Source organism: Sarcophilus harrisii, chromosome 3, assembly GCF_902635505.1.
Source record: "Sarcophilus harrisii chromosome 3, mSarHar1.11, whole genome shotgun sequence".
Classification (NCBI taxonomy): domain Eukaryota; kingdom Metazoa; phylum Chordata; class Mammalia; order Dasyuromorphia; family Dasyuridae; genus Sarcophilus; species Sarcophilus harrisii.
The window spans coordinates 452,905,540-452,919,914 of NC_045428.1; the positions used below are offsets into that span (position 1 = coordinate 452,905,540).

The 14,375-nt window shown below is 38.4% G+C and overlaps 1 protein-coding gene across 1 annotated transcript in view; it reads left to right on the forward strand.

Annotated features, from left to right (window-relative positions):
- SNX19 (sorting nexin 19) overlaps positions 1 to 14,375 on the forward strand; it is a 57,851-nt gene that overhangs the window by 24,142 nt on the left and 19,334 nt on the right. The gene's annotated exons all lie outside the window — the stretch shown is intronic.

Here is a 14,375-nt window from a genome sequence, read left to right on the forward strand (position 1 = left end):
GGAGGAAGGGATTAAATAGCAAGCCCAGGGCTTAAACCAGACCAGGGAGGGCTCGGAATAGTCTTCTTAGAAATGATCTCTTCCTTTGAGCCATCTCCCATGAAATATGGGGAGAAGGTGTGGGGTGGGAGGGAAGGAAAAGAGATCTGATGTATATAGACAGAGAGTCTGGGGTTATTGGGCAGGGTTCTGTTTCCATCGGCCTTGAGAATCACTCGGGGAGATTTCTAACCCAAGTTCTAGGATTCATGCATAGAATTCAGAGGGTCTGTAAACCTGGATAGGAAATAAATATATATGTATACACACACACACACACACATATATATATGTTTTTACTAACCTCTAATTAAATCTTAGTATGTCCTTCTGTTATGAATGGATGCTGGCAATAAACATTATTCTGAGCTTGGGTCCATAGTCTTCACCAAACTGCCCATGGAGAACATGACACACAAAAAGTTAAGAACTTCTGATCTATAGTGATGGTGCTTCTTCCACTTTCTTTGTCCTTTATACAATCATAATGGCCTTGGAGATTATGCTATTCATATTGCTCCTTTCTGTAGATTTATAGGAGAAATAGAAAGTGGTTGAACAGTTCTAAATGGTCAAGTAAAACCCTTTATTCTGACTTTGATTCTGCCCAGGGTTATCACAGGTTCCCCAGGAGGGAAGAGGCCAGACATATGATGCAGGTAACCAAAAACCATTTAGCCACTAAGAGGCAGCGAGGTGATACAGGTTATATAGGATCAGGGAGACCTGAGTTCATACCCAACCTAAGACACTAGTTGGATGACCCTGAGCAAATCACTTCATTTCTGTTTACCCCAGTTTCCTCAACTGTAAATATTTAAAAGAATCAAACAAGGTAATATTTGCAAATCACCTAGCACACAGTAGGTACTCCATAAATCCTTAATCCTTTCCTTTCCTTTTTTTTTAAATTTTATTTTTTAATTATAATAACTTTATTGACAGAACCCATGCCAGGGTAATTTTTTACAACATTATCCCTTGCACTCACTTCTGTTCTGATTTTCCTCCTCTCTTCCTCCATCCCCTCCCCTAAATGGCAAGCAGTCCTATATATGTTGAATATGTCGCAGTGTATTCTAGAGCTGTGTATTCTAGACTTCCAGAATATATATGTGCAGAACCAAACAGTTCTCTTGTTGCACAGGGAGAATTGGATTCAGAAAGTATAAATAACCCGGGAAGAAAAGCAAAAATGAAATCAGTTTACATTCATTTCCCAGTGTTCTTTCTTTGGGTGTAGCTGCTTCTGTCCATCCTTGATCAACTGAAACTGAATTAATCCTTTTCTTTCCTAAATACCATCAGCATGTGCCATTTAAATTGACCTTCTCTGAGCTTCCAGATCTCTCTATTCCTATCCGAACCAATTTCTGCTTCCTGTCTCCCTAAATGTTTTTCTACAACAGACAGGCTCATTCCCTCTCATCCATCAAATTTCCTCTAAAAAAGGCAAAGTGAAAGTCATAATAGTTTTTTTTGGCCCAAGTTTCCTACTTTTCAGCCAACACCCCCCACCACTGCCCTCCCCAGTTTTCCTAGGCCCTGGGCCTGTGTGGCAAAACAGGCACTAGTATATTTGAATGAGTGCTAAGGATGTGGATTGGAATCTTGACACTGAAACTTCTTGCATGTTGAATGCATCACTTTCTGTCTCTCAGTTTCGTATCTACTCTTTTAAATGGGAAGATTATCCTTGATTAGCTTGAAGAACCATAAGTCCCATAGCAAGAAAAGGCCTTAGGTAGGAAAAAACACATCCAAAACTACCCTCCATTGTGTACCCTATCATTCAGGTATCGGTTTTTGTCTGGTTATGGACTCCGAGGACCAAGTAGTCCCCAGACAGGTCCCCAGACAGGCCCACAGACAGGATTGTGCCCTAAGCAGGCACAAAAGCTGATCATTAGTTCTATTCTTAAAGCTCTCCTGGCTGGGATAGAGACATTTTTGGTTCAGCAGGAAAACTACTGGCTTTGGGAGTTAGGGGACCTGTGTTCAAATCCCAGTCCTGTGATTTACTAGTTGCAATCAGTAAGTAGTGCAGTGAATAAAGCCCTGGGCCTGAAAATCAGGAAATCCCAAGTTCAAATTCAAAGTTGGACATTGACTAGCTACCTGACTCTGGACTAGGTAGTGAGCCTATATCCTTAACTGAAAAATGATGATGATAACAGCATCACGTTTCAGGATTGTGAGAACTAGGTGAACTAATATTTGCACAATACAAAAGCTAGCTATTATTACTTGTCAGCAAATCCCTTATCTGCTCTGAGTCTGTTTCCTTATCTATAAACTAAAGATTTTAGACTGGAGAATTTCTGATTCTAAATCTTATATTAATCAGTTCATAGGATATATAAGATGTGTATAGGAAAGTAGCCAGATAGAAATTATAACTAAAAATCTTAAATAGTTTTGGGGGCTCCTAGAATTTATTGACTTGCCTAATATCGTAGAATTTGTGTGCATAAAAGGAAGGACTTAAACCTAGGTCTTTTCTGATTTCAAGGCTCTATACCATGATACTAATTACTATCACATATTATTGATTATATATTATAAGTATGATTGCAAATTAATTATAATTACTATAAGTATGATCATTAATTATAATTAATTAATTGACTTTTTCAGCAGCATATGTTCTAACTTTTTAATTGCTTTTAGAATTAGTAATTGTGTAGAATAAGAGGTTTTTACTTTTGTGTGTGTGTGGTAAACCCCTTTGCCAGGCCATCGACTCTTTCTCAGAATAATGTTTGTTGATTCATATCTGAAGGAAATGCTAAGTTTCATCAAAGTTTAGGGAAAATAGATGTAATGATTTTCCCCATCTGTGTTTCTAGACTTCCTGAAATCAATCTATAAACTCTTTGGAGTCTTTGGATCCAAGGCTCTGAACCATTGGCATAAAGTATTAAAAGTATCAAAAATCAAAATGAGCATTTTCCACTTGTTCCCACTGAAAACAGGGACTGAGCCACATCCCCCTTGCTCTCCCAGGATCGTCTTGCTGGTAGCTGAGCCATAAGTGACCTGCCTGTCTCTGGCCCAGATCTGTGCTAGTTTCAGCCCGTAGTATTTTGTAAGCCTGTGGGTATTTTCCTAAGGGATGTCAGGCCTAGAAGTTTCTTGAGGTAATATTTCACTTTGCTTGTCAAGTTACGTTGGCTTTGGCTGCCTTTGGGAGCCATCCTTGCCATCCTTGAGGCTTCGCTCAGGTTATGCGTTACTTCTTTGGGGGAAAGAATCCCACTTGACCCCGTGCCTGCCCTGGCTGGTCTTCACACAGGAAGGATCTTGCCTTCTATAGTCATCCCCAGGTCGGGCCCTGGTGTCTGGGCAGCCCTGCCTGACCTCTCCCTCCCACTCCTGGGAGTCACATATTCTGCATTGATCCTGGGATAAAGAGATCCTCTCTGTCTGTCTTGTCACATTCTGGCTGTCTACACTTGGTTACCCGATCAGGATTCCAACAGAAGGTTTGAAATAAGTGGAGTGGACAGTGTATATATAGAGAGAGTGTGTGTGTCTGTGTGCACGCATGACTTTCTTTGCAAAAGGCCCTGAATTGGAGATTTACAAGTGCTGGGAGAAAACCAAAAAACTAATACACGAGAACTATTCCTTGCTGGATCAAAATTCTGATCATCTTGTATTACAAAAAAACAAAAACAAAAACAAAAACAAACAAAAAAAAAACTGCCAGGAAGTCTACACCAGGGATTTCATCAATAGATAGAAACTATAACTTACAGTTTCAAAGAGTTTTGGGGGCTCCTAGAGTTTAGTGATTTGCCCAAGGTCATAGAATTTATATGCATAAAAGAAAGGACTTATAAACCTTTTCTTATTCCAAACCACTATAACATGATACTAATTACTATCACATATTACTGATTATAATTACTATAAGTATGATTATAATTTCTAGCACATATGACTTTGACTCACAATAATCCTATGAGATAGACAGTATAAATATTATTATTCCCTTTTTATACATAAAGAAACTGAAGCTCAGAAGGAAGTAACTTGCCCAGAGTAGTGGAACTAATAATATTAGTAAACAATTACATAATGCTTTAAAAATACTATCTTATTTTATTCTCACAACCATCCTGAGATGTAGATGCTATTTATTATCCCCATTTTACAGATGGGAAAACTGAGGCAGACATCAGGGAATGGGCTTATCAGGGGTCATACAGCTAATAACTGTCTGAAGCTAGATTTGAATTCAAGTCTTCTAACTCTATTCTCCGTGCTTTATCTACTGAGCCACCTACTTGCCTACTATCAAGGATGGAATTAAAACACATTTCACTTGACTCCAAGTCCAGTGCTCTCTTCATTAATCTTTCTTCTTTATATATCCTGGTTACTTGATATGCTTCTTAAATGGTCCTGGTTAGTACTCAGGTTAAGAGAGTTGGGAGAGAGCTGATGGAAGAAATCAGTGAATTTAGTCCAAAATTTTAGATTTGGACTCTTTTCTACTACTGAGTAGGCTGTGGGAATCTAAAACAAATCACTTAATCTCTCAGAGCCTCCACTTACTCACCTGTGAGGTTCAAATGAAGTAGGTGAGATAGTACAAGAGTTTTTCAGTGCCCCATCCTCTCACCTACCTTTTTGGTACTACTGTCCTTCAAAAAGGACACTCAGAACTCTCTCAGCAAAAATAACCTGTCCCTTATAACAACAGCTCATGCTTCTCATACTTCTCAACTTCCTTCACTTTAGCCTTTCATTACTTAGATCCCCATCTTCCCTTCTCTTGGGGTCCTTTTCTTTGCGAGGAAACTGATGAATTCATCTGTCTTCATGCAAAATATTGGTTCCTTCCCAGATTATAGATTTCAGGTCTTAACAGGAACTTTCCAGAGAGAATAAACTTGCAGATGGGATATTTAATTATCAAGACAAATTATTAGAGAAGATATTTTGGGAGACTTTTCAGTGCCCTTTAAAAATCACACCATGTAGGAAGTTGCTTATCTTGCTTACGTGCTAGACTGGTCAGACATAATAATAGTTAACTCTCATTTGAATGTTTTACAAATATTATCTTACTTGATCCTCCTAGCAACTCTGAAGTAGATGCTATTCTTATCCCCATTTTACAGATGATGAAATGAAGGTTCAGAGAAGTTAAGTGTTTTTCCCCAGCATCACATAGATAACAAGAGTTTGATACATTATTCAAACTTAGTTGTTCCTGACTGATTTTTCCAGTCTGCTTGGTCAGCTCTAAAAGTATTTGGACTTGGCCAGCTTTCAGAATCCAAGGAGACTAAAAAACGAACTTATGGTCTCTGAATCCTCTTTTCTTAACTTTCTAGAACTTGGTTATCAGGTGTTCAGGACGGTGGTTTCAATAATTTCTGTGCAATAAATGTTCATATGCTTTTCTAGTTGTACTTGCTTATATAGGCTCTGGAGAATTCAATCAGTTGGCTAATTTCCTAGGATTATAGTAGGTTGTGCTATGGGTGTGACTGACTTGCAGAGTTTGACTTCAGGGTGCTCACAGTCTTCACTGGGGAGATGATAGTTCATTCTTGTATTATCAATGATAGTTGAGTCAGCTAGATATCACAGTAGACAAAATGGACTTCGGAGATAGGAAAAATTGAATTCAAATTTTGCTTGAAATGCTCACTAGCTGGACAAATTACTTAACTTCTGTCTTTTTCAATTTCCTTATCTATAAAATAGAGGTAATAATAGCACCTACTTTCAGAATTGATGTAAAGATACAATGAGATAATATTTTTAAAATGCCTTGCAAAACTGAAAGCACTTAAATGCTAGCTATCATAATTATTATTATTATAATCCCCAATTGCCAGGATTTTTATTTGCAACAATTCTGTGAGTTAAGTAGTACAAGTATTATTATCCCCACTTTTTAAATAAATAAACTAGTTATGAAAGATAATTCTTTGCCCAGGATCAAAGAGCTAATGAGTAGCAAGGCTGGTCATGTTTTTGTTTTTTCTCAATAGTATTTTATTTTTTCAAATATATGTATAGTTTTCAGCACTCATTTTTGTAAGACTTTGTGCTCCAAATTTTTCTTCCATTCCTCCCTTATCTCTCCCCTCTCCAAGACAGCAAGCAATCTAATATAAGTTAAATATGTGCAATCCTTTTAAACATATTTTCATGTTTGTCATGTGAGACAAGAAAAATCAGACCAAAGGGGAAAGAAACATAAGAAAAAGTAAACTAACAAAAAAAAGAGGTAAAAGTACTATGCTTTGATCCACATTCAATCTTTATAGTTCTGTCTCTGGATGAGGATGGCACTTTCCATCCCAAGTCCATTGGAGTTGCCTCATTGTTGAAAGAGCCAAGTCCATCACAGTTGATCATCACATACACACACACTGCTCTCTTGGTTCTGCTCACTTCACTCAGTATCAGTTCATGTAAGTCTTTCCAGAGGACTGATAATCTTCCTTTAAGTCCCATGTGCTTTTTTACTAAACCTCAGGAATAATAAAATAAGCAATTAAGGACGATATCAGGCAAACACTAAGTGCTGCCTAAGACTCTAAGTACATTAGGAATTTAGAGCAGATCCCTCAGTATCAGTAGTTTGGAAGAAGAAGATTGGATAAGCAAATTGCAAGTGAGAAGATAAGATAATAAGCCAGAGGGTGGAAGGGTGGGTAGAGTTTATATAGTAGAAGGAAGATGAACAATTGCAGTAAAATACAAAGGCTTTGGTGAGAGCCTTTGATTATTTTGTAGTCATTTGTAGGAGGCAGGATGGTGCAATGAAAGATGCACTGACTCAGAGTCTTGTTCAAAGTCTGGCTCTAATATTTGTTATTTGTGTGACCTTGGGGAATCCTCTTCTCCCCAAAATGCAGCCATTGGGCTCTGAAGTCCCTTCCATCTTAGATCCATGCTCCTGCTCATTCACCTGCCCGTCGTCGAGGGTTGTTATGGGGTTTGTATCTCATTCACTCCTAATTGGATGTTCGGTTGACTTTTGGCCACGTCCCAGTCTCGTGACTCCATTTGGGGTTTCCTTGGCAAAGTTAGCATTTCTTTCTCCAGCTTATTTTACAGATAGGGAAACTGAGGCAAACCGGGCTAAGTGACTTGTTCAGTATCAGTTAGCAAGTGTCTGAGGTCAGACTTGAAGGTCAGAGAGAAGTCTGCCTGATTCCAGACCCGAGCAGGTTATTATCCACTCACTGAAGCCGACTTGGAGTTAGTTTTGTTTTGTTTCTGCCTGTAACCACCAGGTGGCAATACAGGATAAGCTGTAGTTACCTACTTTCCAGCATTCCAGATGAAAAGAAATCAGAGCCGGTGGCTGAGTTAGTGGAAACTCACTGATTCTGTAATTAATAAAGAGAGGTCCCATCCCAAAGGCTTGTAGGATGAACAAGAACATGCACTTGGTGTTGGCAGGAAACTGCAAGCGGAACTGTGGAGTGATGCTCTTCTCCTATGACTCAGGCACCTTGTAACCTCCCCTTGCTTGTAGCCTCAACAACTTGCGGGCTAAGTAGGGTCAGCCTTCCAGCCTCCCCCCCTGGCTTCAGCCAGCATTCCCCTCGATGAGCAGAGTGTACAGCCAGCACTTGGTTGCCCCATGACCTCTCTCCTAGTCCTCGGCTCTGCCGCTGATTCATTCTGAACTGTTCTTGACCTAAGAACTCCGAGCTGGGACAATTTGGTTAGCATCCAGAAGTGAGGTGTGAGGATGTCATCCCAGCTGGACAGCCTGAGGATGCTGGAGCTTCCCCCGGACTGCCTGTGAATTAAGTGATCCTTTTTTCCAAAGACCACTTAGATCTGTGACTCCTTATCGGTCCTCATGATCCTAAAATGATGATTCGTCCTAATAGTGATAAGAGGAAGAAAAGATATACTGCATTCTGGGGTCCTAGAACTATAAATTCTCTGGCTCTTACCAACGTGATCTTCCTGAAATATCTTCATCTTAGTTCCACTATTTTAATGCTTTCAAAATGAAGCTGATCCTTCAGAGAAACAGAGAATATTAAATCACAAGGGCTGTAGGTATTACCAAGTACTTTTATAAATGAGTAAATCATGTGCCTTTCCTAAAGATATACGGGGAGATAGTGGCAAAGCAGAATTAATGATGGTAAAAATATTCGCTGTTCACTTTCATTGAATTTGCAGAGCCCCTTCCCCACAATCCTGTGAGGCAAGTGGAGTCAGTGATCTGCCCTGATCCCCACCCCACTTCTTTTTCTACTATATATCATATTGCCTCACTTATGAGTGTAAAAACTGGATCAAATACTGTATATAGGACCTACATATGTCTGTTTAGTGAGGAAATAGTAGGGGATATATGACAATTTAAAACAGTTCACACCCTAAAACTATAGTGGGATTGTATATATAGAGAATTCTGCTTGAAGGCAGGGGGTTGCACTTAAAGACCCTTTGAATCCCTCTTCATGTTTGCCTCAGTTTCCTTGTCTATAAAATGAGCTGGAAAAGCATCTTCGTGAAGAAAACCATAAATGGGGTCCAACTCATGAAGAGTTGAACATGATTGATCAAATCAACAACAACAATAACACTTCTCTTAACTATAAAATGGAGGAGGGGGATAGTAAATGGCCTTTGAGGCACCTTACATTAGGTCTCCTCATATAGGATCTTATTGTTTCCTTGATGACAATGTTTTCAAACTTTATCAGTCTTTTTCAAGATAAATACTCTCTTCCTTGCTCCTCCTGCTAATTTATATTTAACCCCTATTTTTCCCTACTCTGAGCATCTGTAGAAAAATTTCCCCAAACTACTCTCATTTGTCAAAATGGGATAAGACCATGGAATAGGGCTCACTCTCTTTCCTATCTCCTCCTCAACCCCCTCCTCCAACCTACTTATTCCCTTCCTTCCCCCCTGAGATAGTAACTCTGTACCCAGGGCAGAGCATGGAGGTCTCCCAGTGAGGTAAAGTCACCAGGAACAATGAGGCCCCTGGTTGCCAAGACGACCACTAAATTGCCGGCGTAGCCCCTCCCTTGTCTCTTGGACCTCCTCGCTGTGTTCTAACTCGGAGGGCTGCTCCCCCTCTCCTTGCCCTTTCCCCTCAACTGGACTCAATTTTCCCCTGACTGGGTGGCCGCTTTAATTAGCTCTCTCTGGACTGTGCCTCCTCTACCCCCAAGGTGCTGGGAAAGGAGAGAGCTGGATGGCTACCTGGCGATTGAGAATGAGCAGAGCTGACTGTTCACACGGAGCTGAGAGCTAGCCTGGGGGAAAGAAAAGTAATGGAGTTGGGACTTTAGACAGTCTTGGGGCCTCTGAAGGGATGGAACTCAGGTGGCTCAGGACAGGGAAGCAGAGAAGGCTTCAGAAGTACGGGCTTAATGGGGTTTCCTATTCAATCTACATAGACAACTTAATCCCTAAACCACAGTTCTCCCCACATCACTTCCCTTGTGCATGCTAGGGAGGAAGAAGGGAGAAACTGAGGCAAGAAATGCAACTTTCATTCCACATACACCAGCCTTGTATTAGTGTTTTATTGTCTTTCCTTTGAAGATTGGGCTAAATGATATAGGGTTGGGGGCCTAAGAAGATTTTTCTTTGGCTCCTTATAGTTCATTTGACTACCTTCATTTCTTCTTCTTTCCTCCACTAATAAATAGCCAATTGATCCTCACACTCAATATGAGGATGATTTTGGAATCCTCCAACTATTCCTAGCAGTGACTTGCCAGAATGATCACTTGGATGTAAAAATATAAGGCTTGTTTCAGAAACAAAAAGAAGGAATTGATTGTTTCTAGTGGAAATACCTGCTTCTTTGTCCAGGGATGCACATAGGATTCTAAGATGGTAGGATTTTGAGGTGGAAGAAACTACCAAATCAATGGAGAATATCAAAAATATCATTTGATTGATAAAGAAACTGAGGCCCAGAAAAGAAGAAACTTGTCCCAGCTCATTCAAGTAGCATGAGGGAGGAGCAATGGGCTTTTTTCTTTCTTACTTCATAAGTGCCTATTTTCTGAACATGATATTTTTCTTCCAATTCATAGGATCATAGACTTAAATCTAGAAGTAAATGAGTTATTTTGCCCAACTATCCATATCATAGGTAAGAAAACTGGGGCAAAAAGCAACTAACTGACTTGAGCAAGATCACAAAAAACACATTTAATTATATATTAACTAACACATTGATTGATTCAGTCACCTGATGATAACAGTATTTAGAAATATAAATTTTCCCCTTAGGATCATTTTGACTCCCTCCCAAAAGTTCTTGTATATTGTCTCATTTTTATTGTTGTTTGGATGAAATTTCTGTAATATTTATATGATTTGTTCTTTGATCCTGGAATTCAGTTAATTAATCCAATTAGTTTTTAATCCTTAAAAAAAAAAAAAACAACCCTTTTTGGCTATAATTTGTATTGCTTTATGATGAATGAAATACAAGTTTAATATTTTTCATTTGTGCAACTATTTGTGAGGTTTTTATGCCTAGAACATGGTGCATTTTTGAAATGGTGCCATTCACAGCTAAGAAATATATATATAATAAATGCTTTCTATTATTTAGTAATAGCCAGAGGGCTGTCATATATAACTTTTCTCAAAGTCTGTTCAGGTCCTTGACATCTTTCTTGTTTTTCTATTGTTTGGATTTGTTAGAATCTGTAAGCTATATTCAGTCCCCAACTATTAGAATTTTTTATTGTTCTTAAGAGAAAAAAGAAAAGAAACGGAAAACTATACTAGAGAAGAAAGAGAGAGAGGAGGAGGTAGAGTTTGCTGTTTTATATAAATGGGGCTTGTGATAATAAATATACAAACACTTGTTTTTTGGCCCTCTATTAAAATCTAAACAACTCATCTTTACAAAGTTCTTTCAGATCCTTAAATGTATTTACCTTTCTATGTTTCTTTTTACTTATATGTTTGCAATTCAAAGTATATACTTAACTCTAATCTCTTCATTAGGAATATATGGAAATTTCCTGTTTCATTAAAGCTTTATGCCCACCCCCATAAGATTATATTTAGCTTTGCTGCATAGATTATTCTTGGTTATAAAACTTTCTCTTTTGCCTCCTGGAATATCATTCCAAGCTCTTTTCTTCTTTAAATGTAGTTGTCATGTCTTGTGTGATCTTGACTGTGGCTCTTTGATACTTGAACTCTTTACTTGTGGCAATTTGCAGTATTTTGTCTTGAGTATGAAAGCTCTGTATTTTAGCAATGATGTTTCTGAGTTTTCATTTTGGGGTTTCTTTTGGGAACTGATGGAATCTTTCTATTTTCACCTTGTCCTTATGTTTTTCCCCCCCATTATTTCTTGTTATCTCATGTAGCCATTGATCTATCTAGTCCAATCTAATTTCAAGGAATCTGTTATAACAAGGTTTCTTGTTATAAATCTGTTGAACAAGGTTTTATACTTCCTTTGTTAAAATGTTTGTTTTCCCAAATCTTTCCTCTAGAGCTCTAATTTAATTTATATGATTGTTTTAAACTCTTGTTTTATTTCTTCCAGGAATTCCATTAGAGCTTGCAGCAAATGCATTATTTTATTTTTACCTTTGCTTGTGAAGCTATTCCCTTTTGGGTCTATATCTTAGATATCCATGGCTCTCTAGCCATGGTGTGGTATGTGTCTGTGAATGTATCTGTGTCTGTTTGTGTGGATATATGTGTGTGTGTTTAATTGATGATCTTAAAAATCAAAGTTTTCTTTTGTGTTTTCTTCCCTACCCTTGCTCCTTGGAGCCAGGCTCTTTACATTTTTTGGAAAGAATGGCTAGGTCTTTTTTGATACTTTATATAAGATCTTAGTATTAAGTACGGTGTTTGGGGGCAGCTAGGTGGAGCAGTGGATAGAGCACCAGCCTTGAAGTCAGGAGGACCTGAGTTCAAATTTGATCTCAGACACTTAACACTTCCTAGCTGTGTGACCCTGGGCAAGTCACTTAATCCCAATTGCCTCAGCAAAAAAAAAAAAAAAAAAAAAAAAAAAGCATTTACTCTCCTTATTTCTTGATCACTCCTTGGTTTGTTGCCTTTTAACATCGCTGGGGTAGTTGTAAGAGAGATGGGCTTCTCTGTTTCCTCTTCCTCTGCCACCTTTGAGGGGGAAATGTTTGTCCCTTCATAGGAAAAGCAGCACAATGGGATGGGAAGCACACAATGTGGAATCCAAAGGCCCGAGTTATAGTCCCAGCTCTGACACTTCTTACATGAGCGACCTTGAATATGTCACTTAACTTCTGAGAATTCTAATCCTCCCATAATGCACAGAATTCTGTTGAAAGCATTTTTTACCCTACAATGCTATATAAATAGGACCTATTGTTATTTATTGTACATCTACTGTTAGTCATTATGGAAGAGATAATTAGGGATGCATTGGCAGCTACATTATGAGGAGTAAAGAGTCTGAAAGTTTTCAAAGTGATTTACTCATAAGGAAGTATTTTAAATAATATAATATTTGGAATCCTGAGGGTGCCACCCTAATCAGCCTTTCTGGGAAGAGCCTGAAGAATAAGTATTCTTTATGTTCACTCCCACACTTCCCTAATGAAGATAAGGAGCATTGACATAATGCTATAAGGCATTGACAAAATCCTTAACAAATGTTACTTTATTTCCTCAACTACCCTGGGGATAGATGGTAATATTTTCTCCATTTTAGGTAGATGGAGAAACTGAGGCAAACAGAAGTCAAATGACATAGCTAATACTTTTCCATGTCCATGGCCAGCTTCAAACTTGAGTTTTCTTAACTCCAGCTTCAGTGCTCTTTTACTCCCAGTCCCTACTTCTTCTTGCACCCACGTCTGAAGAAAGATGGTTCCAACTCCTGACGCTGTTTTTGGCTATTCCTATTACCAAACCATCCCCTTCCCCTTATGCCTCAAGTTTTGGGGGAAAGACATGACAATATTCCATCTGTCAGAAGCACCTCCTGAAATACAAGTATGACTCACTCATGATTCCTCTGTTATTGTTTGACTTTGGGTCTTTTCTGTGCCATGGTCTTTCTTGGGAGCTGGCAAAAACATCGGCTGCTGGCAGCTACCCTCTTACCCAGGATTTATAATGTGCCCCAGATATGAAACATAGCCCAGCCACGTCTATTCTCTTCCAAAGTATGATCCAAGGCCCTAGACATGTTTGGATTGTATGTTTTGTGCATTATCCATTGTTTTTAAATTCAGGATTAGCTTCCAATCTGCTTCCCCCTGCTACTGGAATACCCTCAGGCTAATAATGAAGAAGACCTGTGCTTCAGTCAAAATGGGAATTCCCAGGAAGAGAAGTCTTCCCAGAAGATTGAACTAAACCAATGATTTAGCAGATGTGTCCCATGGAGTTCTTAAGGTGCTCAGAGGTGAAGCAATTAGGGATTATCAGAGATGGGATTTGAATCCAGATTTCCTGACTCCAAGCCCAGACTCTATCCCACCATTCTGCACGTTCACTTAGTATATATACCTACGCTTTAATTTAATATTTATTAAGCTAAACTAAATTTAATTAGGACAACAAACTTGAAACATCACATTCTATGTACTTTAATACTTTCAAGTATCTGCAGTCTCATTAAAAGATTCCTCTCTGCTTTCTCATCCTGTAAAATACTTATCCACATCTTGCTCTCAATCCTATATAAACAATCCACCCAATAAACCAGAAACCTACATCTAAGTCTTTGATATTTCATATTGCTGGAGAACTCAAATATTGACAAAAATGTCAATTCCTCACTCTCAATATACATGATTAGCAGGAGAGAAAGAAAAGGGGAGAGGGAGAAAGAGAGATGGAAAAAGCGATGCAGAAAAGATAGAGAAAGAAAAAATAAAACACATAAAGAGACATAAGGACAGGCATACAGAGAGAGACAAAGGCAGAGGCAAATATCTTATCTTGAATTGGAATCATTCAAACTGGAACTCTTCTACCATTTTTTCTAAACAAATGTTGAAATAATTCCATTACTTAAAGTCGCCAGGGGCATAAGTAGTTGGTTTAACAAATCTTTGACCAATTAATGAGTTCACGCCTGATTTAAAAAAAAAGAAAGAAAGAAAAGATCATAAGACATATATAGACAATCTTGTTTATAGATTTTGAAAACCTAATCATATCTGTTGATTGATTTAGGTAAGGGTGGAACCTTATTTCTTACATTAGTGTATCAATGTATTTATTGTAATTCATCATTCCATTAATGGACGCAGGACTACTAGACCTAATGGAAGTAAAAATAATCTGAAAAATCTTCTTTGGGTAGATAGATGATTAACAATCTGATAAGGAATATG